At 51.7% G+C, this 22,777-nt stretch overlaps 1 protein-coding gene across 1 annotated transcript in view; it reads left to right on the top strand.

Annotated features, from left to right (window-relative positions):
• The first annotated feature begins 7,798 nt into the window (after positions 1 to 7,798).
• The window catches only part of PITPNM2 (phosphatidylinositol transfer protein membrane associated 2), a 100,519-nt gene continuing 85,540 nt past the window's right edge, over positions 7,799 to 22,777 (top strand). The window contains exons 1-2 of the mRNA XM_023739300.1: positions 7,799 to 7,848; positions 11,400 to 11,508. The gene's annotated coding sequence lies outside the window, so the exon portion shown is untranslated. The remainder of the gene's footprint in view (positions 7,849 to 11,399; positions 11,509 to 22,777) is intronic.

Here is a 22,777-nt window from a genome sequence, read left to right as displayed (position 1 = left end):
GTGATCTACTTCTGAAAGATCGCAACCACTGAAAACCCTATGGAACACAGTTCTACTCCAACACGTGGAGTCACCATAGTTGGAATTGACTTGATGGTAAAGGGTTTGATTTTTTAAGTGGGGCAAGATTAGGCCTAGGCCTAATTCTCCTATGTATCCTTCACATATCTGACGTGTAGTAGCAGTTTGTGAAGGTATTAGTTAGGATAAGTAATGCTAGCCACTATAACAAACTAATCTCAGTGTATTATCGCAATAAAGGTTTTGTTCTCACTCTTGTTAGTTGAATTGCATGCTCTGCCATCCCCTAGGGCTCCCTTGGAGTCCTCCATTGGATCTGCGCATCCACTGGCTGATGAGAGAAGAGAGAGGGGGCATGGAAGATCATGTGGGCACTGTGGGGGAAAGGCTGGGGTGTGTAGCCCTCTTCTTACAGAACCTTGAGTCAAGGAGGCTAGAAATGTAATTTAGGAAGAGCAAATTGGAGCAAGCCAGACTCTGCCATGGGGAAACTGTGTGGCATGAACAAACACATTAATGAAGAACGCAGGGTCCCAAGGGGACAGGTGTGAGAATCCCAATGTGTGTGTCTGCCTCGTATAACTTAATGCAAGTCACATGGACTTTGCTTAGCTGCTTCTGTTCAGCGCTCCCTTCTCTCAGACCCATGGGATTGCAGAATGTGGGAGCTGACTTTAGAGGCTGCTTAGATGTCATCTAGTCCAACCTCTTCACTATCCAGATGGGGAGACACAGGCCCAGAGAGGGGAGCTGACTTACCCAGCATAAGCTAGTGGGAATGCTGATCTCAACTCCCGCCACTGGTCATGTCACCCCACCTGGTGACCTCTAGTGATGTCCTTGCTCTGGGCAGGGTGATCGGGAGTCAGGTCATCAATCTCAGATGGAGCTTATCAAGCAGCTGTTTGAAACTTAGCGCAAGGCTTGATTTCAGCCTTCATCCCATCAATATTGGGAGTGGAAGACACGAGTTAGGACTAATGTAAGCACTAACTTCTCGTAGTGACTTGGATGTGAGAGTGTGAAAGGTGTTCATAAGTCTCACATTAGAAATAGAAATTTTCTTAAAATCTGTTAAAAGAGCTTGACCACTGTGTCAGTTATCTATTACTGCAAAACAAAGCACTCCCAAACCTAGTGGCTTAAAACAACCACCATGTGATTTATTTGCTCACAATGTGGCAAGTTGGGGCAGGGCTCCATGGGGACAGCTCATCTCTACGCCACAGGTGTCAACTGGGACAGCTTGGTTGAGGGTGGAGGATCAATTCCAAAATGGCCCCACTCCCGTGGCTGAGAAGTTGGCACTGCCTCTTGGCTGTATCAGCTGAGGCTGTTGGCTAGGGCATTGGTTCCACTCCGTGTAACCTCTCCACATGGCTAGGCTGGGCTTTTCACAGCATGGTGATCTCCAGATAGTTGGACTTCTTATATAGTAGCTGTGTCCAGCAGAACACGAAAGCAGAAGGAGCCAGACCTTCTTAAGGCTTAGGTACAAACCTGGCACAGCATTACTTCCACCCCCTTCTACTAGTTAAGACCAGACTAGTTGTAGCCAAGGAGCCCTGGTGGCGCAGTGATTAAGGGCTGGGTTGCTAACAAAAATGTCGGCAGTTCGAACCCACCAGCCACTCCAGGAGATAGATGCGGCAGTCTGCTCCTGTAGAGATTACAGCCTTAGAAACCCTATGGGGCAGTTCTACCCTGCCTGTTGAGTCTCTGTGAGTTGGAATCAACTCAGTGGCCACAGGTTTGGGTCGGTTTTAGTTAGGGCCAGGCTAGATTCAAAGGGAGAGCACTCCGCCAGGGTGTGGCTAACGGCTTGGCTAATGGTGCCACGAAAGCAACCATCCACCACAACCACTCTGAGAAAAGATCTTTGCAGAAGGGGCCAGGTGGATCCGGAGAGGGAGCCCAGTCCTGGCTGCCTCGGTGGATGCCTCTTGGAATGCCCAGCTTCCCGAGACATGTTGTATTAGAGCGGCCCGAGGCAGACCCCAGCTGTTCCCTCCCTTGGGGGAGGCAGCGGTGGCTTCACTCTCTGTTTTGTACAGCTGATGGTTGTGCCTCTTCTTACATAATCTGTTATTCTGTGCCGCACCAGGCCCTGGTTACTTGTCAAAAGTTTCAGCAAGCCAGCTGTATCAGCTCCAGGCAACTGGGGGTGCAGCTTCTCCCTCCTAGTATTAGTCACTCTGTACTTAGCTAAATTTAACTTTTTATCATCCAAATGATATTTTTGTGGGCTTGGGATTTTACATAATGCTACCAACTGCTGCAGGCTAAGACTTTCTCCTTCTTGGGGTGTGTGTGTGTGTGTGCGCGTGTGTGCGTGTGTGCGTGTGTGCATGCATGCTGGTTATTTTTTTCCCTCATGAACTTTTGCACGCTCAAGTAAGCATCATTCAGTTTCTTTTCCCCTCCCCTGCTCTCCCAGCTCTGGGTTTTTGTACCTGCACACACAGTTCTTCGGCTTTGCTTTTGCTATTTACCAGCTGGGAGAAAAATAGCTCCTAACGGGTTTCTAATGGCCCCACTAATGCTTCCTTCTTCACTTGAGGTCTCTTCACTTTGAAGCTGTCTGAGGGTTTCCCTGCTGCCTCCAACAGCCCGGGCTTCCAAAAGAGAAGCTTAGCTTCAGAGTCGAGTGTCTGTTGAGAAAGCAGAGGGAAGAAGCAGAAACGGGAGGGGGAAAGGGCCAAGAAATAAGGAGTCAAGCCAGTCACCTGTATTTGTGTCCTGTGACCGCTGTAACAAACTTCCACAAGCTTGGTGGTTTAAACACAATAGAGATGTACTCTCTCATAGTCTGGAGGCCAGAAGTCCCAATTCAAGGTGTCAGCCAGTCCGTGCTCCCTCTGAAGGCTCTAGGGGAGAATCCATCCTTGCCTTTTCCAGCTGCTCTGGGTTTTCTGGCCCGTCACTCCAACCTCTGCTTCTATTTTCACATGACCTTCTTCTCTGTGTCTTTGTCTTCTCTTCTCTCATAAAGACATTTGTCATTGGATTCAGGGCCCACCTGGGTAATCCAGGATGATCTCACTTTGAGACCCTTAGTTACATCTGTGAAGACCCGAAGACCCATTTTCCAGATAAGGTCCCACTCCCAGGGTGTGGTATGAGCACGTGGACGTGCCTTTTTTGGGGCCACCATTCATCCACCAAAGGTGTGTCCCAGATGCAGGCTTTTTGCTTGTGGGGAGTGGTGGGTGTGGAAGATCTCAGTGCTGTTCTCTCCCAGCTGGGAAGACGCAGGGTGGTGGGCAGTTGGCGGGAGGGAGACCTTGCCTCTCCTCAGGAGGAGAGCTCGGTGGCATATGGGAAAGATGTGGTCCAGCCATTCTGACTGCCCCTGAGCACCCGCCGCTCGGAAGTGGTGTCATGCTGGGCCCTCACCCAGGGCCTCATGTGTTCTACACTATATCTGTGCACAAGACGTACCTACCCCCATTTTACAGATGAGGAAGCCAAGGATCTGCTCAGGAGGGTGAAGTATCAGTGGCCTTTATAGCCGCAGGAAACACTGAGCACCTACTGTGTGCCAGGCATGGTGCTAAGCACTTGATTTCATTAGCGCATTGATGCTGTAATGGAGGTACTGCCATCATCTGTCTTTTACAGGGAGGAAACTGAGTCCCTGTTATGGATTGAATTGTGTCCCCAGAAAATATGTGTTGTAAATCTTAATCCCTATACATGTGGATAAAGGAGGCCTGGTGGCTCAAATGGTTACGTGCTTAACAGCTGTCTTGGTCATCTAGTGCTGCTTTAACAGAAATGCCACAAGTGGATGGCTTCAGTAAACAGACTGTCTCACAGCCTAGTAGGCTAGAAGTCCAAATTCAGGGCATCAGCTCCAGGGGAAGGCTTTCTCTCTCTGGCGGCTCTGGAGGAAAGTCCTTGTCATCAATCTTCCCCTGGACTGGGAGCTTCTCTGCGCAGGAACTTCAGGTCTAAAGGATATGCTCTGCTCTCGGCGCTGCTTTCTTGGTTGTGTGAGGTCCCCAAATCTCTGTTTGCTTCCCTTTCTTTTTATCTCTCAAGATAAAAGGTGAAACTCCCTTTATGTTGGATCAGGGATGTTACCTTAGTAAGGGTGTTACAATCCCACCCTAATCTTCTTTAACATAATCTGATCTTGCCTCAGGCAGAGATTAGGATTTACAACACAGAGGAAAATACATCAGATGACAAAATGGTGGACAATCACATAATACTGGGAACGATGGCCTAACTAAGTTGACACATTTTGGGAGACACAATTCAATCCATGACAACAGCTGAAGGTTGGCAGTTCGAACCCGCCAGCCACTCTGCTGGAAAAGACCTGGCAATCTGCTCTTGTAAAGATTACAGCCAAGAAGACTCTGTGGGGCAGTGCTGCTCTGTCACATGGGGTTGCTATCAGTGGAAGGCACCTAATAACAACAGCATGCATGTAGATGTAATCCCATCTGAGCATAGGGTTTTCTTTGTTATATTAATGAGGTGTATCAGTGTAGAGTGTGTCTTAAGCCAATCACTTGTGACGGATAAAAGGAGCAGTTTAGTCATAGAAGCAAGCAGAATGGAGGAAGATAGATGTCATGCCATGTGAAGATCGCCAAGGAACAGACACTGAGAAGAGACAAGGCCCTTCCCTGCCAGAGCTGACAGGGAGAGCCTTCTCCTAGAGCCAGCACCCTGAATTCAGACTTCTAGCCTCCTGAACTGTGAGAAGATAGATTTCTGTTTGTTAAAGCCACTCCCTTGTGGTATTTCTTTTTTTTTTTTTTAATTGTTGTACTTCAAGTAAAAGTTTACAATTCAGGTTAGTCTCTCATACAAAAATTAATATATACATTGTCATGTGACCCTAATTGCTCTCCCCATACTGTGACAGCACACTCCTCCTTTCCACCCCTGATTTCCCATGTCCATTCAACCAGCTCCTGACCCTCTCTGCCTTCTCATCTCACCTCTGGACAGAAGCTGCCCATTTAGTCTTGTGTATCTACTTGAGCTAAGAAGCACACTCTTCACGAGGATCATTTTATGTCCCATAGTCCAGTCTAATCTTTGTCTGAAGAGTTGGCCTCGGGAATGGTTTTAGTTCTGGGTTGACAGAGAGTCCAGGGGCCACGCTTTCCGGGGTTCCACCAGTCTCAGTCAGACCATTAAGTCTGATCTTTTTACTAGAATTTGAGTTCTGTGCCTCACCTTTCTCCTGCTGCGTCAGGGACTCTCTGCTGTTTCCCTGTCAGGGCGGTCATTGGTGGTACCGCTTGTGGTATTTCTGTTATAGAAACACTAAGAAACTAAGACAGTCCCCAAGGGGTTAAGCAGCTTGCTTGAGCCCACAGAGCCAGGAAATGGCAGCACCAGATTTCACAGCCCACCTACCCCAACCCTCTTCTCTAGCCACTCAGTTATATTACAAGAGAAGCCACTCTTCAGGCTGTGTGGCTCCCCAGGGCACAGTAGTAGCAAACGTCAGAGGTGGGAGCAGACTGGGGCCTGGCCCGTGCCCTGCTGTCTCGTGACATTACTAGACTGCCTCCCAATGGAGCCAGAGGCCGGGCTTCCTTCCCTGCAAGCTGCTTTTAAAAACAGAGCAGGTGTATATACAGAGACTGTCTCTGGAGGGATTAACCAGAAAGCAGTATTTGCCTCTGGGGAGAGGAAGTGGGTGCTGGGGAGTAGACACGAGAGAAACTGACTCTTACTCTGTACCCTTTTTAACCTTTTAATTTTTGAGAGCTTTGGAGAATGCATACATATTTTCTGCTCTAAATGAAGTAAAATTATTTTATTAAAAAATTAAGAACTTTTAGGTGTGTACCTAAGAGAACTGAGAACATGTTTGCACAAAAACGTGTACATGAATGTTCACAGCAGCATTATTCATAGCGTGGAAACAACCCAAATGCCCATCAACTGATGAACAGATAAAGAAAATGTGGTATAGCCACACAGTGGACTATTACACGGCCATAAAAAGGAATGAAGTTCCGATACTTGCTATAATGCGGATAACCTCGAAAACATTATGCTGAGTGAAAGAAGCCAGACACAAAAGGCCACGCATTGTATGATTCCATTGATATGAAATGTACAGAACAGACAGATCCACAGAGACAGAAGCAGGTGAGAGGTTACCAGGCCCTCAGGGGAGAGGGAAGGGGGAGTGACTGCTAATGGAGATGGGGTTTCTTTTTGGAGTGATGAAAACTATCTCGATTAGGTAGTGGTGAAATACTAAAAACTACTGCATTATACACTTTAGAAGGGCAAGTTTTATGGCAAGTTAATTATATCTCTAGCCCTGGTGGTGCAACAGTTAAGTGCTTGGCTGCTAACTGAACAGTCGGTGGTTAGAACCCACCCAGCAGCTCTGAGAGAGAAAGACCTGGTGATCTGCTCCCGTAAAGATTACAGCCCAGAAAACACGAGGAGACACTTCTATTCCTTCACATGGGGTCACTGTGAGTCGGAATCAGATCGACAGTACCCGATGACCACAATTATATCTCAATAAAACCATCAGGAGTCTGCAGATGGGACCCACAGCTGTGTTGCCTCAGCCTGTCCTTGGCCCCTGGATACTGTGCTCGGGCACCACCTACCACTCCTGTGGTCCCTCTACCCATTCTTCAGCCACCTGCTTCTGGTCTCCATGTCAACGGGGATGGAAACGACAGTGTTTAACTTCAGTAGCTCTACCCACTCATTTGGAACTTATCCTTTCAACCAGGCCAGCTTGAGGCATGTGGACGTCTGGGCGAGCTAGTAGTTTGGAAGTCCATCAACATGGTATTCTTCAAGTGTTTGTTTGACATTTATTTAGTGAGGATGGGGAGAGACTGATATTGTATTAATAGAAATTATATAGAGAAACAGATCCACTTACTAATTCACTTCACCGACTGAGACAAAGTCAAGGATCCACAGAATTTTCAGAAGAGCAGTAGTGAATTCTCTGTTGTTCTTGTCTCCTAAGGTTTTTCTTCCCCCCGCCGCTGCAATTTCCCAAACCACTCAAGAGGCATATTGAAGATTTAGATTTCCAACTTAAAGGATAAAATATTTTCTCTTTGCTCCTGGTAAACAGCAGCACACCATGTATTTTTTGGTTTCTGAACTCCTGAGGGCTGTGACTACAATTGTTTGTGGAAAAAATGTGACGCCTCAGAGCAAGGCGTTGTGTTTTGTTTGGATGTTTAATTTCCCCTTAAGGGCAGTGTCTGTTTTGGAGGGAGTGGACTGACGAACATTTCACCAGTTCTGGGAGGGGCGATGGGAGGAAGCCCGTGTTAACTGGTACCGCAGCGCAGTTTCCTTCCCGTGGTGTTCCGCCACCCACTTAGAGGGCTGGTCCTCAGGTAGCTGCTGGCTCTGGACTTGCTCCTTAGCCTGGGCCTGCAGTGGCTTTTTTAAAACTCTGTCTTAGTCAGTGTGCTGGTTAAGATTGTGTGTCAGCTTAGCTGGGCCATGATTCTCCGTGTTTTAATGTAATCACTCCCATGATTGAATATACTGTGAGTAGCCCATCAGATGAAAGGGAGTCTCGTTGGGGGTGTGGCCCGCATCTGTATATAAGCAGACGTTCTGGCTTTTTGCTCTCTCTGGATCCTGTGGCTGCTTCCTGTCATCTCATCTCTCGTTCCTGGGACTTGAGCTGTCAGCTTATCTGCTGAACCTGGGATTCATTGATCTGCACATCCTGTGAGTGGGAGCCCTGCTCGCCGACCTTCTGATCTTGGGCTTGCCAGCTTCTGCAGCTGTGTGACTTGGGAGAGGCCTCTACCCTGATCTACGGACTTGGGACGTTCTAGCCTCTACAATCACGTGAGCTGTTTCCTTGTTATAATCTCTCCCTATATGTGTATTTATACACTTTACTGGTTTTGCTTCTCTAGAGAATCCAGCCTAAGACAGTCAGGGTTCTCTAGAGACACAGAACCAGTAAGAGATACGAGATATCCCTCTCTCCATTGTTGTTGTTGGGTGCCATCAAGTCGATGCTGACTCGTAGTGACCCCATGTGACAGAGTAGAACTGCCCCATAGGGTTTCCTAGGCTGTAATCATCATGGGAGCAGATCGCCAGGTCTTTCTCTCTTGGAGCTGCTGGTGAGTTCGAACTGCTGACCTTGCGGTTAGCAGCTAAGTGCTTAACCATTGCACTACCAGGGCTCCTTTCTGACTCTCTCTCTCTGTTGTTGTTGTTGTTAGGTGCCGTTGAGTTGGTTCTGACTCATAGTGACCCTATGTACAACAGAACAAAACACTGCTCAGTCCTGCGCCATCCTCACAATCGTTGTTATGCTTGAGCTCCTTGTTGCAGCCACTGTGTCAGTCCATCTCATTGAGGGTTTTCCTGTTTTTCACTGACCCTCTACTTTACAATATATATACATGTATATATATTGGGGGGAGGGGAGACTTATGGATTTTAAGGAATTGGCTCACATGGTTGTGGGGGGCTGGCAAGTTCAAAATCTGTAGGTCAGGTGACATGCTGGAGACACCTGCAGTCTTGTGTCTCCAGATCCCTAGGTCAGGCAATAGGAAGGGTGAAAGCCTTGTGTAAAGATGTCTCCTTATAGTCTGGAGCAGAGTCATCCCTCGGGAAAACTCCCTTTTTGCGTTTTAGGCCTTCAGCTGATTGGAAAAGCCCCACCCACATTATGGAGAGTGATCTTGTTTACTTAAGGCCAACTGACTTAATCACATGGAAGTACTTCATGGAGATGCTGGTGGTGCAAATGGTTAATGTGCTCGGCTATTAACTGAAAGATTGGAGGTATGATTTCACCCAGCGGTGCCTTGAAAGAAGGCCTGGTGATCTACTTCTGAAAAATCAGCCGTTGAAAACCCTAGGGAGCACCGTTCTACCCTGACACACATGGGGCCACCATGAGTCTGAGTTGACTGGAAGGAGCTGGTTTTGTAGTGTGTGTGAGTGTGTGTGTTTAACTACTTCATAGCAGCATCTGAACTAGTGTTTGACCAAACAAGTAGGCACCTTAGCGTAGCCCAGTTGACACATAAAATCGAACATCACAACCTCCATTTATTTATTTTTTTAACATCTGTACTGAGATATAATTTTACATACCATAGAATTCACTCATTGTGAGTGCACTATTCAATGATCTTTAGTAGGTTCATAAAGCTGTGCAGCCATCACCACAATCCAGTGCCATCTCCCGACCAAGTTCCCTGTGCCATTTGCTGTTCATACCTGCTCCCTCACCCCACCTCTGCCCTAGGCAGCCACCCATCCACTGCCTGTCTACACATACGTCCTTCTGGACATGCCCCATAAATGAAACCATACATGATGCAGCCCTGAGGCTGCCCATGTCACAGCACACACTGCAGTCCGTGCCACCCACTACCCAAGCGTATCCCACTGTGTAAAGGACGGTTTGTTTGTCCATTTACCACGGACACATGGCCCTGCTTTCCCTTTTTGAACTTTAAATGCTTTTTTGTCAGAAAGATCATATCTATGCAGTGGGCCACTCTTAGTGATGAGAATATACTTTGCCTCCTCGCCGCTGTGAGCCCTGCTGGTGCAGTGGTTAACCGCTTGCTGCTAGCCGAAAGGTAGGTGGTTCTAACCCACCCAGCAGCTCTGCAGGAGAAAGACCTGGTGATCTGCTCCCGTAAAGATTACAGCCTAGGAAACCCTATGGGGCAGTTCTACTCCGTCACATGGGGTCACTATGAGTTAGAGAAGCAACTAACAACACTGTAATCCTAGTTCTGCTAGTCGTGAGTCAGGTCGACCTCTCCCCATGGGAGCTGGGGTGGTTGGGGTCTGGCCCACAACGGGCTGAGGGTGTTGTTGTGATGACAGCTCTGGAACTGTCCCATTCAGGATGGAGAGATCCGCCAGGGCCTGGAGTTTGAGTGTGGAGGCGGGGAAACCGTCGTATCGGGTGGAGGGCAGGGGCGGGAGGCTGGGAGATCAGGTAGGAGGGCAGGCCCAGTCACGTCCAGGAGGGCCTGGGCTACGCGGGCATGGGACTCAAAACTCCATCTGCTTGGGAGTTGACAGTGTAGGTGGGTGTGTACATGTGCCCGTAGAGGACAGGGGGCAGGTGCAGGACAGAGTGAGCCTCATCCCTAAAGGCCGGCCCCAAGGAGTCTGCACAGCGCCCCCTGCCCCCCACCCTCCGAAGGCCTGCAAGGACCGGGAAAACCCACACTGCTCCTTCCAGCCGCACCTCCCACCGAAGCCATCGAGGGTCTCTTCTCACCTCCCAGTTAGGGCCTCTGCATCCTCAGAAGCCCACCAGCTCTGACTGTCGGCACCCTCGGGAGACTCTTTCCATCCCTCTGCCTGGTGACAGCTTTTGATTTTTGTCCTGAGCCACCACGAAGCTCTCCTCTTGTTTTACTCTCACCTCTGTTGAGACCGCTGGCCCTGCGGCCCGGCCTGTATCCTAGGAGCCCCCGCCCCCCACCCCCATGCCGAGCCACAGCCCCATGGTGGGGTGTCGGGCCTGGATGCTCCGGAAGGGAGCTCCTGCTTACTGAGCCTTTGGAAGTCCTCCCAGACAGCTGCCCACCCTGCCTGGGTGCAGGAGGCTGGTGAGGGCGGCAGGCAGATAGGAGTGGGGTTGAGCTGGAGTGTGTGTGCAGGTGTGGGCTGGGGAGGGAGTGCAGATCCCACGCCCCTGCAGAAGCCCTGGGCTGGGGTGGTGTTAGTGGTGAATTTTCCCTCATCTCATGGGCTGGTTGGACCCGGAACTCCTCAGAAATTGAGTTCTCCACCTTTGTCCTCTTGATTTGCGTACTCATCTCTGGCCTCTGGGTATTTGGCAGAGGCTGGGCCTCGAACCTCGCACTGCCCAGCTAGAGCGGCCCATGGAAAGCTGGCGGCCGTCCTCAGCACCACCTGACCTGCTGCGACCCTGCCCGGGCACTTGGCTTTGGCTGAGAATCCCAGGCTGCTCTCTCCCCTACTCGTCCTCCTGCTTTCTCTGATTTTCCATTCGCCCTCTGCAACCTCCAACCAAAAAGGGGTTAATGGGTGAAAATCCTCCAGTTTGGGACTGAGAGCTCAAGCTGGGCCTCAGAAATAAGAACTTCTCCTCCTGTGATCCTGGAAGCCAGCTGGGGTCCCTTGGCAGGGGAAGCCCTGGGCCCTGTGAAGTGCACCTCCCCGTGTCCAAGGTCAGGACTTGCTGCATAAGTATCCCGGCCAAGGTCCCTTATGAAGCAGAGGCAGTCAGGTGTCTCCTGTTGACCCTTCTGGTACATGTGGGTTTGCAGCCTCTGGCGTTGCTCAGGATGATACCCTGCTTTGTGGGTTTCCAGCCAGATCCGTGTGCGTGATGAGAGCTGGCTCGTCTCACTCCCCTCCCGTTGGGCTTCTCCCTGCAGGATGCTGGCACCTGCGTCCCAGTCCCCGACACCCTCCTGTGGGCCCAGCCATCCACCCCTCCTTCTCCTGTGGCAGCGGCATCCTTGGAGCCTCCTCAGGTAGATCCAGGTAAGGACCCGCCATCTGCACAACTGTACCCTGGCTGCCTGGGGCTGGGGGCTTTGAGGCCACACCCGCCTTAGGAGTTTTGGTGGTGGAATTTTGTTGCTGTTTCCTTCTTCCCTTAAAAATCTATGTCTGGTTAATGCGGGGTAGATCATACTGATCAATGAGGCTTCTTGCAAATGTTGACTCCTCTTCACTAAACAGGAAGGACTGATGCTCTGTCTCTGGTCTCGGTAGGTTCCACATATGATAGACACTCCTCAGGCCAGCTGTTAGTCTCTTGTATAGAGTACCTTGGGTGGCTTTTTGCTGTTTGCTTTGGGGCTCAACCCTTCCCAGTCCCAGTAACTAGACAGGAGTTCTGCCTTTGAGGGTGGCAGCTCCTTCCAGGGTCCATCTGGGGACCTCGGGCTCACTGGACACTGGCTGTGGTAGGGGACAGAGGCTGGGGTAGCCACCTCACCCTACTTCCCACAGCTGCAGTCAATAAGACAGAAAGCACCGTGCGTGTGCTTTCACGTGCACTCTCTCTCTTTAACCTGGTGCCACCAGGTTGTACGCCCACAGATGAGAAACTGAGGCTGGGGGCACGGTGTTGCCTGAGGTCGCATCGTGAGTCAGTGGTGGCATCTGAACAGGAAATAGAACCTCCTAGTGCTTAGGCCGATTCCTGGCCAAGGTACCTCACGTGCAGCCACCCCCTATCTGTCAGTGGAGGCTGGCATGTTGCTGGGATGCTGAACAGGTTTCAGCGGAACTTCCAGACTAAGACAGACTAGGGAGAAAGGCCGGCCGATCAGCTTCCAAAAATCAGCCAGTGAAAGCCCTATGAGTCACAACGGTCCAGTCCACACGCGATCATGGGAATGGCGCAGGACTGGGCAGCATTGTGTTCCATTGCGCGTGGGGTGGCCATGACTCGGCCGACTCGACAGAGGCTAACAACAGTAACAGAGTGCCTAGGCCAGTGCTCGCCGGCCTCCTCCCGCGCTCTCCGAGCAGGAGTCCTGTCCCTCCCAGCCTTCTCGTCCACTTCATTTCCTGTCCCTGGAGCCTCAGGCTCACGTCCTCTTTTTTTTACGTCGAGGCCTTTGGTGGGGAGAAGAGGTGGTGAAATGAATCTCCCTTTGCCCTTCCTAGCCTCTGTTGAGCCTGTCTCCCTATAGGAATCTGCTTCTTTGAGCTTTGGGGGAAGGATGCTGGATAGTCCATGTAGGGGAGCCAACATGGTGGAGTGAGAGGCTGGGAGAGGGAGGGGCGTTTGTGTCCGAGCTTGTGTCAGGGCTAAGCTGTGGATTTTAACTGTACCCCCTCTGCCAAGTCCCAGAACAGCCCTGTGTAATAGTTATCATGGGCTCCTTTTACAGGAGGGATGGGGACGCCGGGGCTCAGAGATGGCAAAGATCTTGCCCAAGGTCACACAGCTAAGTGGCAGAATTAGGACGGGGACCCGAATCTTTAGACTGGGAAGCAGGTGGCATGTTTTTCCAGTGCAGCTGTGCTGCCCCAGGGGGGAGCTCTGGTCGGCCTCCCTGCCCCAGGCCTCCTCTTCCTCATGAGAAACAGGGCACCGAGCGCCCAGGCGTCTGGGGTGGTGAACACTGCCCCCCTTGCTTCTGTTCCCAGGTTGGCACCGAGGCTTGTTTTCTTCTCTAATTGCTCATTCTTTTCAGTTGCAGTGAAAAGGCCTCCAAGTGCTAAGAAGCGAGAGTGCTATCTTTTGTTCTTTGTTGTTGTTTTTTAAGTCACTTTCCAAGGTGTCTCGGCTGCGAGGCTGGGGGTGGGGGTAGGACTGGCGCAGTAACACTGAGCCCTAACTCTCAGTTCCTCGCCGTCCTTTGGGTTCTACAGGGCCTTGCTGGCCGGGGCACCTGGCTCCAGCTCGGGGCAGGGGCCTTGTTGGCAGCTCTTCTGCCCCAAATGGGCACCACGGGGGCTCTGACACTGCCTGTCCTCGTCCCAAAGGACCCTGTATTCCAGAGGTGGCACAACAGTTAAGTGCTCAGCTGCTAACCAAAAGGTTAGCAGTTTGAACTCACTCAGTGACTCCACAACAGAGAGAAGTGGCAATCTGCTCCCGTAAAGATTACAGCCTAGGAAACCCTTTGGAGCAGTTCTACTCTGTCACATGGGGTCGCTATCAGTCGGAATCAACTCAGTGGTACTCAACAACAGAGATGCTGCCCTGGTAGCCCTTATCTGAAGGTCCTTGCCCATATCTGACATGCTTTCAGGAATTTCTGTTTGATTCACTTATTCAACAGATCTTTATGGAGTACTTAGTAGGTCCCAGGTACTATTCCAGGTGCCAGGGACACAGCCGTGAATAAAACAGACGGGAGCGCCTTCCTACATGGCGTTTATTCCCTGGTGTTGCCAGAACATTCCTCACATGCTGTCACCTATGTGCTTTGCTTGTACAGTTCCAGTGTCCTGAACTCCCCTCGAGCTGTCAGATTCCCGTTTCCCCTTCAAAGCCCGTTTTAGACACCTCTTTTTTCTCAAGCTCTTTATAACCCCTGCCCGTCCACATTAGTCTCTGGTTCATCTGTGTTGGAGTCCCTGGGTGGTGTAAATGGCTAATACACTGACTTCACACTGAAAAGTTCAAGTCCACCGGAGACACCTCAGTAGAAAGATCTGGAGATCTACTTCCAAAAAATCAGCCAATAGAAATCCTATGGAGACCAGACTTACTGGTCTGACAGAGACTGGAAGAACCCCTGAGACTATGGCCCCAGGACACCCTGCTAACTCAGAACTGAAGCCACTCCTGAAGTTCACCTTCCAGCCAAAGATTAGCCAGGCCTATAAAACAAACAATAACATACATGATGAACGTGCTTCTTAGTTCAATCAAGTATACGAGACCAAATGGGCAACACCTGCCCAAAAGCAGTGATGAGAAGGCAGGAAGGGACAGGAAACCTGGACAAATGGATGCAGAGAACCCAGGGTGGAAAGCGAAAGGGGGAGAGTGCTGACACGTTGCAGGGATTGTAACCAATGTCACAAAACAATCTGTGTATAACAATTTGAATGAGAAACTAATTTGTGCTGTAAACTTTCACCTAAAGCACAATAAAATTAAAAAAAAAAAAAAACCTACGGAGCCCTGGTGGCACAGTGGTTAAGCACTGGGCTGCTAACCATAAGGTCAGTGGTTCAAACCAACCAGCGGCTCTGTGGGACAAAGATGTGGCAGCCTGCTTCCATAAACATTACAGCTTTGGAAACCCTGTGGGGCAGTTCTACACTGTCCTGTAGGGTCACTATGAGTCAGAATCGACTCGGCAACAGTGGGTAGGTAGTAGGTGAAAATCTAATGGAGCATAGTACCGCACTGTTACATATGGGATCACCATGATTTGGAGTCGACTGGACGGCAACTGGTTTAGAGTTCCTGGGTGGTGCAAACAGTTAAGGCATTCGGCTTCTAACGGAAAGATTGGAGGCCTGAGTCCACCCAGAGGTGCCTCAGTACAAAGGCCTGGCGATCTGCTTCCGCAACAACTGGTTTTCTCTTTGTTGCCCAGCAAACTGCTTGTACTGCTGCTAGAACCCTTGGCACAAGTTGCCTGGGAGTTTTTGGGTATGTAGGTGTCTGTTTCTGCCATCATCCTGGGAACCCACTGATGTGAGCAACTTGCGTTTGCACTGCCACCCTTCTCCCCCAAATCCAGGAGTGCAGAGGTGGTACCCCCTGCCCCAGGTCATCCCCACTCCCTGGCTTTCCCAGACACCCACCCGGACCTGGAGAATGGCAGCCCCCGTGGGCACAGTCAGGCTGCCCCTGCCTGCCTCGGAGCTCCTCTTGGGTCTGTGGCTGCAGGGCCTGGAGACCCCTGTGCACGGGGGAGCAAAGGCACTGAGAGGACTGCAGGGCAGCCCCTCCTGAGGGCGGGCAGCCATCTGGGAATGCGAGATCTCTCCTCTTCTCCCTCCTCCCCCTCCTCCCCCTCCTCATCCCCTCCACACGGGGGCTGAGGAAGGAAAGGGCTCAAGGAACAAGGTTTATTTTTAGAGAAGCCCCTTGCTCCCTTCCCAAAGACGGGGGTGAGGCTGGAAGAGGCCCGTCTCCCCGCACTGCCGGCCCCTTTCTGTATCTGCTGACCCAGAGGCCAGGACAGCGGAAGAGTGGCTGTCTCTCACCAATGGGGTACCAGTTGGGGAGAGCAAAGTTGAAGACCATGGCCACTCTGAGTGAGCCACAGGGCTCACCGCATTTGCTGTTAGCGCCAGTGCCCCATCGGGTGGAGTTCAGCAGGGACTGTTCCTAGGCCCGAGGGTCCGGAGGCTCTGACAGTCACTTCCTTCGTGATTCTTCCCTCCCTGGATGTGGAGCCCCTCAGAGGGGCTGCAGCTTAAGTGGGTGGGCGGGTGCTTCCTGCCATTGTCTCTGTGACAGGCCTGGCCAAGGTCACATCTCCTAGGGAGGAAGAGAGAATGACAGCGGCAGGACCTCAGACCACAGCAGCAGCTGACACATACTTTCCACCCACCCTGTGCTGGCCTCTCTGCCTTCTCTCAAGAAGGAGAAGGGGCCTCTCTCCAGCACCCACAGAAGCTTCACCTGCTGGCCTTGGCTTTCTTCTGCCCTCCTCTCCAGCTCCACCCCCAGATGAAGGTTGGCCTTCCCGCTCCCTGGAGGTTTAGGTCTGTGATAACCGGAGTGTTTAATGCTGCCACTGGTGGGGAGGAGAGCGGACGGAGGGGCTGGAGCATGCAGCACGGACGGCGAAGGTGAGCTGGCCTCGTCTGTGGAGCAAAGACGCTGCCCCTCAGTGTCTTTGCTGTCCCCACAGTGCCTGGGGAGAGCTACGTATGACCGACTGTCACCTCATCCCCTCCTGCCTTCTCCCTCTTCCTTTTGTTTGTTGAGGTGATGTTTTGGCATGTGTATGTATGTACTCACACGTACACTCATGCACACGTGCACGCACTCGAATGTGCACACACACATTGCTCAGGACTTGGGGCGGGATGTGCAGAGGGCTGCAGCTTGCTGGCCTCTCCCCTTCTTCGCCGTGCTGATGCCCTTCTGAAGTTGCGGCTCTTTCCATCTCCCTGTTCTTCCTGCTCCCAACAGCCTCCAGGTACCTGGTCCCTGGGTTTGGCCTGTATGCTTCGGTGGAGCACGTCTTCCTATGAATGCAGTTTATTTTGTCAAATGCATTCTCTATGTGGATTGAGATGCTCATATGGTTCTTCTCTTTTGCTCTACTAATGTGGTGCATTACACTGGTTGATTTTCTGATGTTGAACCACCCTTGCATTCCTGGGGTAAATCCCACTTGATCATAGTGCATAATCCTCTTAATATGCTTTTGGATTTAGTTTGCTAGTTTTTTGTTGAGGATTTTTTTCATCTGTATTCATAAGGGAAGTAGATCTGTAGTTTTCTTGTGGTGTCTTTGGCTTTGGTGTCAGAATATGCTCGCCGTATAGAATGAGTCAGGGGGTGTTCCCTCCTCTTCTGTTTTTTCAGAAAAGTTTAAGAAGGATGGAGGTTAACTGTAAGTGTCGGGTAGAATTCCCCAGTGAAGCCCTCTCATCCAGGACTTTATTTCTTGGGAGGTTTTGATCACTGATTCATTCTCTTCACTTGTTATGGGTCTGTTGAGATCCTCTGTTTCATCTTGAGTCAATGTAGGTAGTTTATGTGTTTCCAGGAATTCATCCATTTCCTCTAAATTATCTAATTTGCTGGCATCCAATTGTTCATAGTATTCTCTTAGGACTTTTTTTCCTGTAGGGTTGGATGTACTGTCCCCACTTTCATGGCTGATTTTAGATGTTTACGTCTTGTCCAAGAACTCTATTTTCAAGCAGGTGGCAGAGCTGCGATGCTCTGCTCTGCGTCCCTGCCTGTGCTCTCGCGCACTGTGGGGGTTCACACGGCCCTTGTGGCATTCCCAGGCGGCTCGCACGTGCTCAGCTGTGCACCACGGGTGGGTGGGGCAGCGCAAGTCTGTGTGAGGCCCGGCTTCAGCTCTGTCGTGTGATCTCAGCACTAAAAGCCCCGTCCTGCTCCCTTCCTGCTCCCTTTTCCTCCCCTCTTTGCCCTCCGCGGTTCTAATGAAGAGACCACTGCTTCGGGCTATTCCTGGCCATCCCTCTGATGGTGTGCGGGGAACCAAGGGAGCCTGCTGTGGGTCCCCTGGTCATGGCCAGGAGGCTTCTCAAAGCATTCGCTTATAGCTGACCCCTCAGCCCCCAGCCCCAGGGCAGCAGCATCTGTGTCCTCCATGTCGTCTCCCTGCTGGGTTCCTTCCCAGGCTTCCTGAAAATAGTCACCTTTGCTCCTAGAGGTGGTGTCCAGAGCTTGGGCGACTCGGAGGGGTGCCTGAGATGACGCCATTCAAGCTGGAGGGTGGGATAGCTCGAGACCGTTCGCTTTAGCAGCATGGTCTACCCCACAGAAGACTGAAGTGTATTCATGCAGCACATATTTATTGTGAAGTCAGGAAGGGCTTCTGAAACCAGGGTCTGGGATTATGGAAGTGCAGTGCAAAGGAGGGTGTTTGAGGTCGCGCCTGTCCAAGCCAGGTCTGCCTGGCCTCAGTCTCTCACATGCAGAGAAGGCTGGCACATGCCCTCTGGTTCCAGGAGTCCTGTGTGGCCGCGAGGCGGGGACAGGACCAGCGCAGAGAAATGGAGAGCCAAAGGCTGCCCAGTGCAGTGATCACGGGACTGTGTTCCCCACCCCTCTTGCCCCTAGGAGCGGACCATTGGCTCCTTGGGCAAACAGACCCCCTACTCTCTCTTCCCAGCACCCTAGGTCTGCACACCTCTGGTTTCACACATTGCTTTTGTTTTGTCTCTGATGACTTCATTGAAATGTAATTTATATACAATTCTCTCATTTAAGGTGTACAGTTAAGTGGATACTAGTGTATTCAGTTATAATAGTAGTGTATTTAGTTCACCACTATCAATTTTATAACATTTTCATCACCCCAAAGAAACCCCACCCATTAGCCACCACTCCCCAGTTCTCTTCCCCCACAGCCCCTGGCAACCACAAATCTACTTTTTGTGTCTGTGGATTTGCCTGTTCTGGACATTTCATAGAAGTGGGATCATACAATATTTTGTCTTTCTGTGACTGGCTTCTTTCACTCAGCATGTTTTAGAGGTTCATCCATGTTGTCGCATGTACCAGAACTTCGTTCCTTTTAATGGCTGAATAATATTCCATTGTATGGATGTTGTTGTTGTTGTTAGGTGCCATCGAGTCAGTTGTGACTAATAGTGACCCTGTGTACAACAGGAGAAACACTGCCCGGTCCTGTGCCGTGCTCACAATTGTTATTTCGCTTGAGCCCATTGTTGCAGCCACTTTGTCAGTCAATCTCGTTGAAGGTCTTCCTCTTTTTTGCTGACCCTCTACTTTACCAAGGATGTCCTTCTCCAGGGACTGATCCCTCCTGATAACATGTCCAGCGTATGTGAGACGTAGTCTCGCCATCCTTGCTTCTAAGGAGCATCCTGGTGGTACTTCTTCCAAGACAGACTTGTGTGTTCTTTTGGCAGTCCATGGTACATTCAGTATTCTTCCCCAACACCACAATTCAAAGGCATTGGTTCTACGTTTTGTGTATCCGTTTATCATTTGATGAACACTTGGATTGTTTCTACGTTTCGGCAATTGAAAATAGTGCTGCTGTGAACACTGGTATATCTGTTTGAGTCACTGCTTTCAGGCCTTTTGGGTCTGTACCTAGGAGTCGAATTGCTGGGTCATGTGGTAACTTTAAGGAACAGCCAGACTCTTCCAGAGCATCTGCATCATCTTACCTTGCACTTTTTTTTTGTTTAATTGTTGTAAAGATATATCAAACACAACATTTGCCAATTCAAGATTTTTCATGTGTACAATTCAGCAACACCAAGGACATCAGTCATGTTCATTGCACATTTTTTATAATGATCTGTGTGGACAGTTATATAGGACAGCGATTAACACAGGCTCCAGAACCAAGCTGCTTGAGTTCAGATCCTGGCAGAGAGAGACCTTGAATAGACTCCTTCCCCTCTCTGTGCCTCAGTGTCCTCATCTGTAAAATGGGAACAATATCAGTACCTACCTCATGTTGTCGTGAGGATTAAATGAGTGACTATCTGTGAAGTGCTTCATATGAATCACTGTTGTTACTATTCCCATAGAGCATGAATGCCAGGCACACAGTAGGTGCTCTATCAGCCGGCTTTTAAACAAGTGCAGACAGCTGCCTGGTTTCCCTGAGAAAGCCTCCCTTTCTCAAGGCCTCCAATTCTTCTGATCCTGGGAAGAATTCTCTTAGGCCGTCAGTGTCTGTCACACCTGGTAATCTTTCTCCAGTGGAGGGACTGCCTGAGGGTAGTCTGCAGCTGTGGGGATCTGAGAGGTAGGGGGTGGGCCCTGGGGCAGCTCCAGCTTCAGAGAGTCTAAACCCAGGAGTGCAGCCAATGCTGCGGCCAGGCATTGGCATGCTTGGGTAATTAACACGCACAGCGCTCGGGAGGTAGCCCTGCGTGCCCTCCCTTCTCCATACCGGCTCCACTCTGGGATCAGCCGCTTGCAAGGAGATGGCATCCCCACCAGGAGCCATTGATTGGAAAGTTTTCCTGGAAGCTCAGCATTTGCAGATGTGACCCAGAGTCCCCAGTGCCTCGCAGCCCCCAGGCACAGAGATGGGCCCTCCCTCGTACTCCACCTGTCCCACTGTGGGAGCTCTGGCCGAGGGGCAGCTTCCCAGCCCAGAGGCACAGGGTGTTCTTGAGGGGTGGGAAGGCTGGCAGCCTTCAGAGCATGCTCAGATAACTCTTCTGCTGTCAATGCCCCAAGGAGTCCTGGTATGGGCTTCCATGCTTTTAAAAAAAAAAAAATGACAGCTCTTGGTGAGCCGGCAGGAGGGAATCAGTCCATCCTCTCATGCAGCAGATGTTTACTGTTGTGGGCAGTGGATCCAGCGAGGAAGAGGCACCCACCCTCTGGGCTGGGGAGACAGACACATCTCAGTGCTCCTGGTGCACTAATGGAAGGTGAATAGGGTCCGGCTGCAGCAGACTAGGCAGCAGCTGACTGGCTGATGAGGAAGATTTCACACAAGAGAGCGTTTCAGTTGGGCTTTGAAAGATGCAGCAGAGTTTCCCAGGAGAGAAGAGGGAAGGGCAGAGGGAACAGCAGGAGCCAATGCCTTCAGTATTCAAAGCGCATGACATATTTGGGGGTGGCAAGAGGCCCCAGCTTGCTAAAGAGTGCAGTCACAGGGTGGCGAGGTCTAGAACAGGCTGGAAAGAGGGCTGCTCCCTGACGTTGGAGACTGTGAGCGCCTGGGATCCAGAAAACTCACTCCCGGTTCTTGGGGCTGTACCTGTGATATCACAGGCTGCTCTCGGACCTGTCACTGTGCCCAGCAAGGAGGAGCTTTGCCTTGGCTGTTCGTAGCACCTCATACTGCCTCCCTTCCCGTGACGGGGCCTCTGCCCCCCTCCTACCGGTTTCCATCAGACTCCCATGTCCTCCCTCCCTGAGCCCGGCCCATTCCAGCCTCTCCAGGACCCAGAGCACGTCTCAGAGCCAGTGGAACAGCCCTCCCCACTGAGGGGATGAGGCCCGTTTGTGGAGTGGCCACAGAGCACCAGATGCCCCCTTGGTGCCACACACACAGGGTTCATTTCATCCTGGCCATGCTGCACGCAGATGCTGATGTCCCCATTTTGCCAATGGAGACACAGAGCCTTGGGCAAGCTGAGCCCATTGCTCCAGACCACGCCACCAGCTCGTGATGCCAGATGCTCAGTTTGAAACTGCTCTATCTCAGCTTTCCAAGCTACTTCATTTCTCGCTGCGAACTCCTTGGGGTGTCTGTTGGCTGTACTCCCCAGCGGACACCCCTGTCTTCCCCATCAGCCACATGGTCTTTATGTCCTCCTCCCCAGCCAGAGGTCGGAAGTTGCTGGGTCAACAGGAAGCAGCACACTCCTCTCTGTGGCCCGCCCAGCACCCACGTCCAGGTGCGAAGGTGCAAGACAGGAAGGCGTCCCCCCTCTGACCTTGGGTGGCAGACAGCCTGCTTTTTGGGAGCACGTGCGGGAACAAGGCAGAGCTCCAGCCCCCCTTGCTTCTCCTTTCTTCCTTGGAGCCAGGCTGGGCGGTCTGCTCTGATTAGTGTGCTGACGTCAGGAGCTGGGTCACCTTTGGTCTCCCCGCGGCCTGGCAGCTGCGATGTGTGCCTTCAGACTTCTCCCTGCATCACGGCAGAGGCCATAGCCAGCGGGGCAGGGGGATCATGTTGTTCCCATCTGGCTGTGGCTGCCTGCCCGGCCCAGTCCAGCTGTTTCCTTCCCCTCACCCACCACCAAGCGGCAGATGTCGGGGTGAGGTCAACCTGGGAGCTGGGGACCTGCCCATCATCTTCACGTGAAAGTGTTCAAGGCTATTTCTGGCCTTGCCATTATCCCAGTGGCTTCGGGGGATAAATATAGAAATGGATTGAAAAGCCCCAGTGGCACGGCCGGCGGACGGGCAGAACTGGGTGCGTTTGGACAGACCAGGGAGCTTGGCTATAAATAAGCCTGTGAGAATGCTCCCCGGCCGGCTGCCGCTCCTCTCTGCCTGCCTCCCCAAGCACAGCGGTGCCTGTGCAGTCTGGTGGGGGACAAGAGAATGAGGGCGGCCTGTGGGGACGGGGAGGAGTGTGTGGTGGTGCGGGCCTGGTGGGGAGCTGGTGGCACAGGGCAGGCTGCTGGCAGTGCTTCCTTCCCACAAGTTGGAGCTGGTAGAAGGGAAGAGGCTGGGGAACGCCAGGTGGAGGGACAGGAATGTGTGTACTGCTGAGGACGGTGGCCGGGGCGCAGCATCCCTGGCTTCCCCTGGCTTGCCCCGGGCCTGTCTTCTTGCAGAAGGGCCTGGACCGGCAGTCTTGCTGGGGCTCCCCGGCTTACACAGCCTCGTGCCTGCTGCCTCCTGGGGGTTGCTTCCCCACCTGGATCCTTCCTCCTGACAAGAGCACGGCTTTGTTTACCTACCGACTCCCATGCCCCCTCGCCACCCAGCTGCCAGCCACCCAGGGACCCTTGCTGAGGGAAGAGGTGCTCCTGGCTCTGTGGCTGGCACACCCCCTCCGCCCCTTCTTCACACCCTCCCCACCTCCACAGCTGCCTCCTAGTTAGAAGGTTAGAAGCATTAGAAGTGCATTACCAGGGCTGGTGGTGAGAGAGGAGGGAATTCATCCCCAGGAGACGCTTTGAGTGGGAAAGGATAGAAGTTGGTGAGCTGGCCAGA

This window comes from Trichechus manatus, unplaced genomic scaffold, assembly GCF_000243295.1.
Source record: "Trichechus manatus latirostris isolate Lorelei unplaced genomic scaffold, TriManLat1.0 scaffold00131, whole genome shotgun sequence".
Lineage (NCBI taxonomy): Eukaryota > Metazoa > Chordata > Mammalia > Sirenia > Trichechidae > Trichechus > Trichechus manatus.
This window is presented reverse-complemented; position numbering and strand designations above follow the sequence as displayed.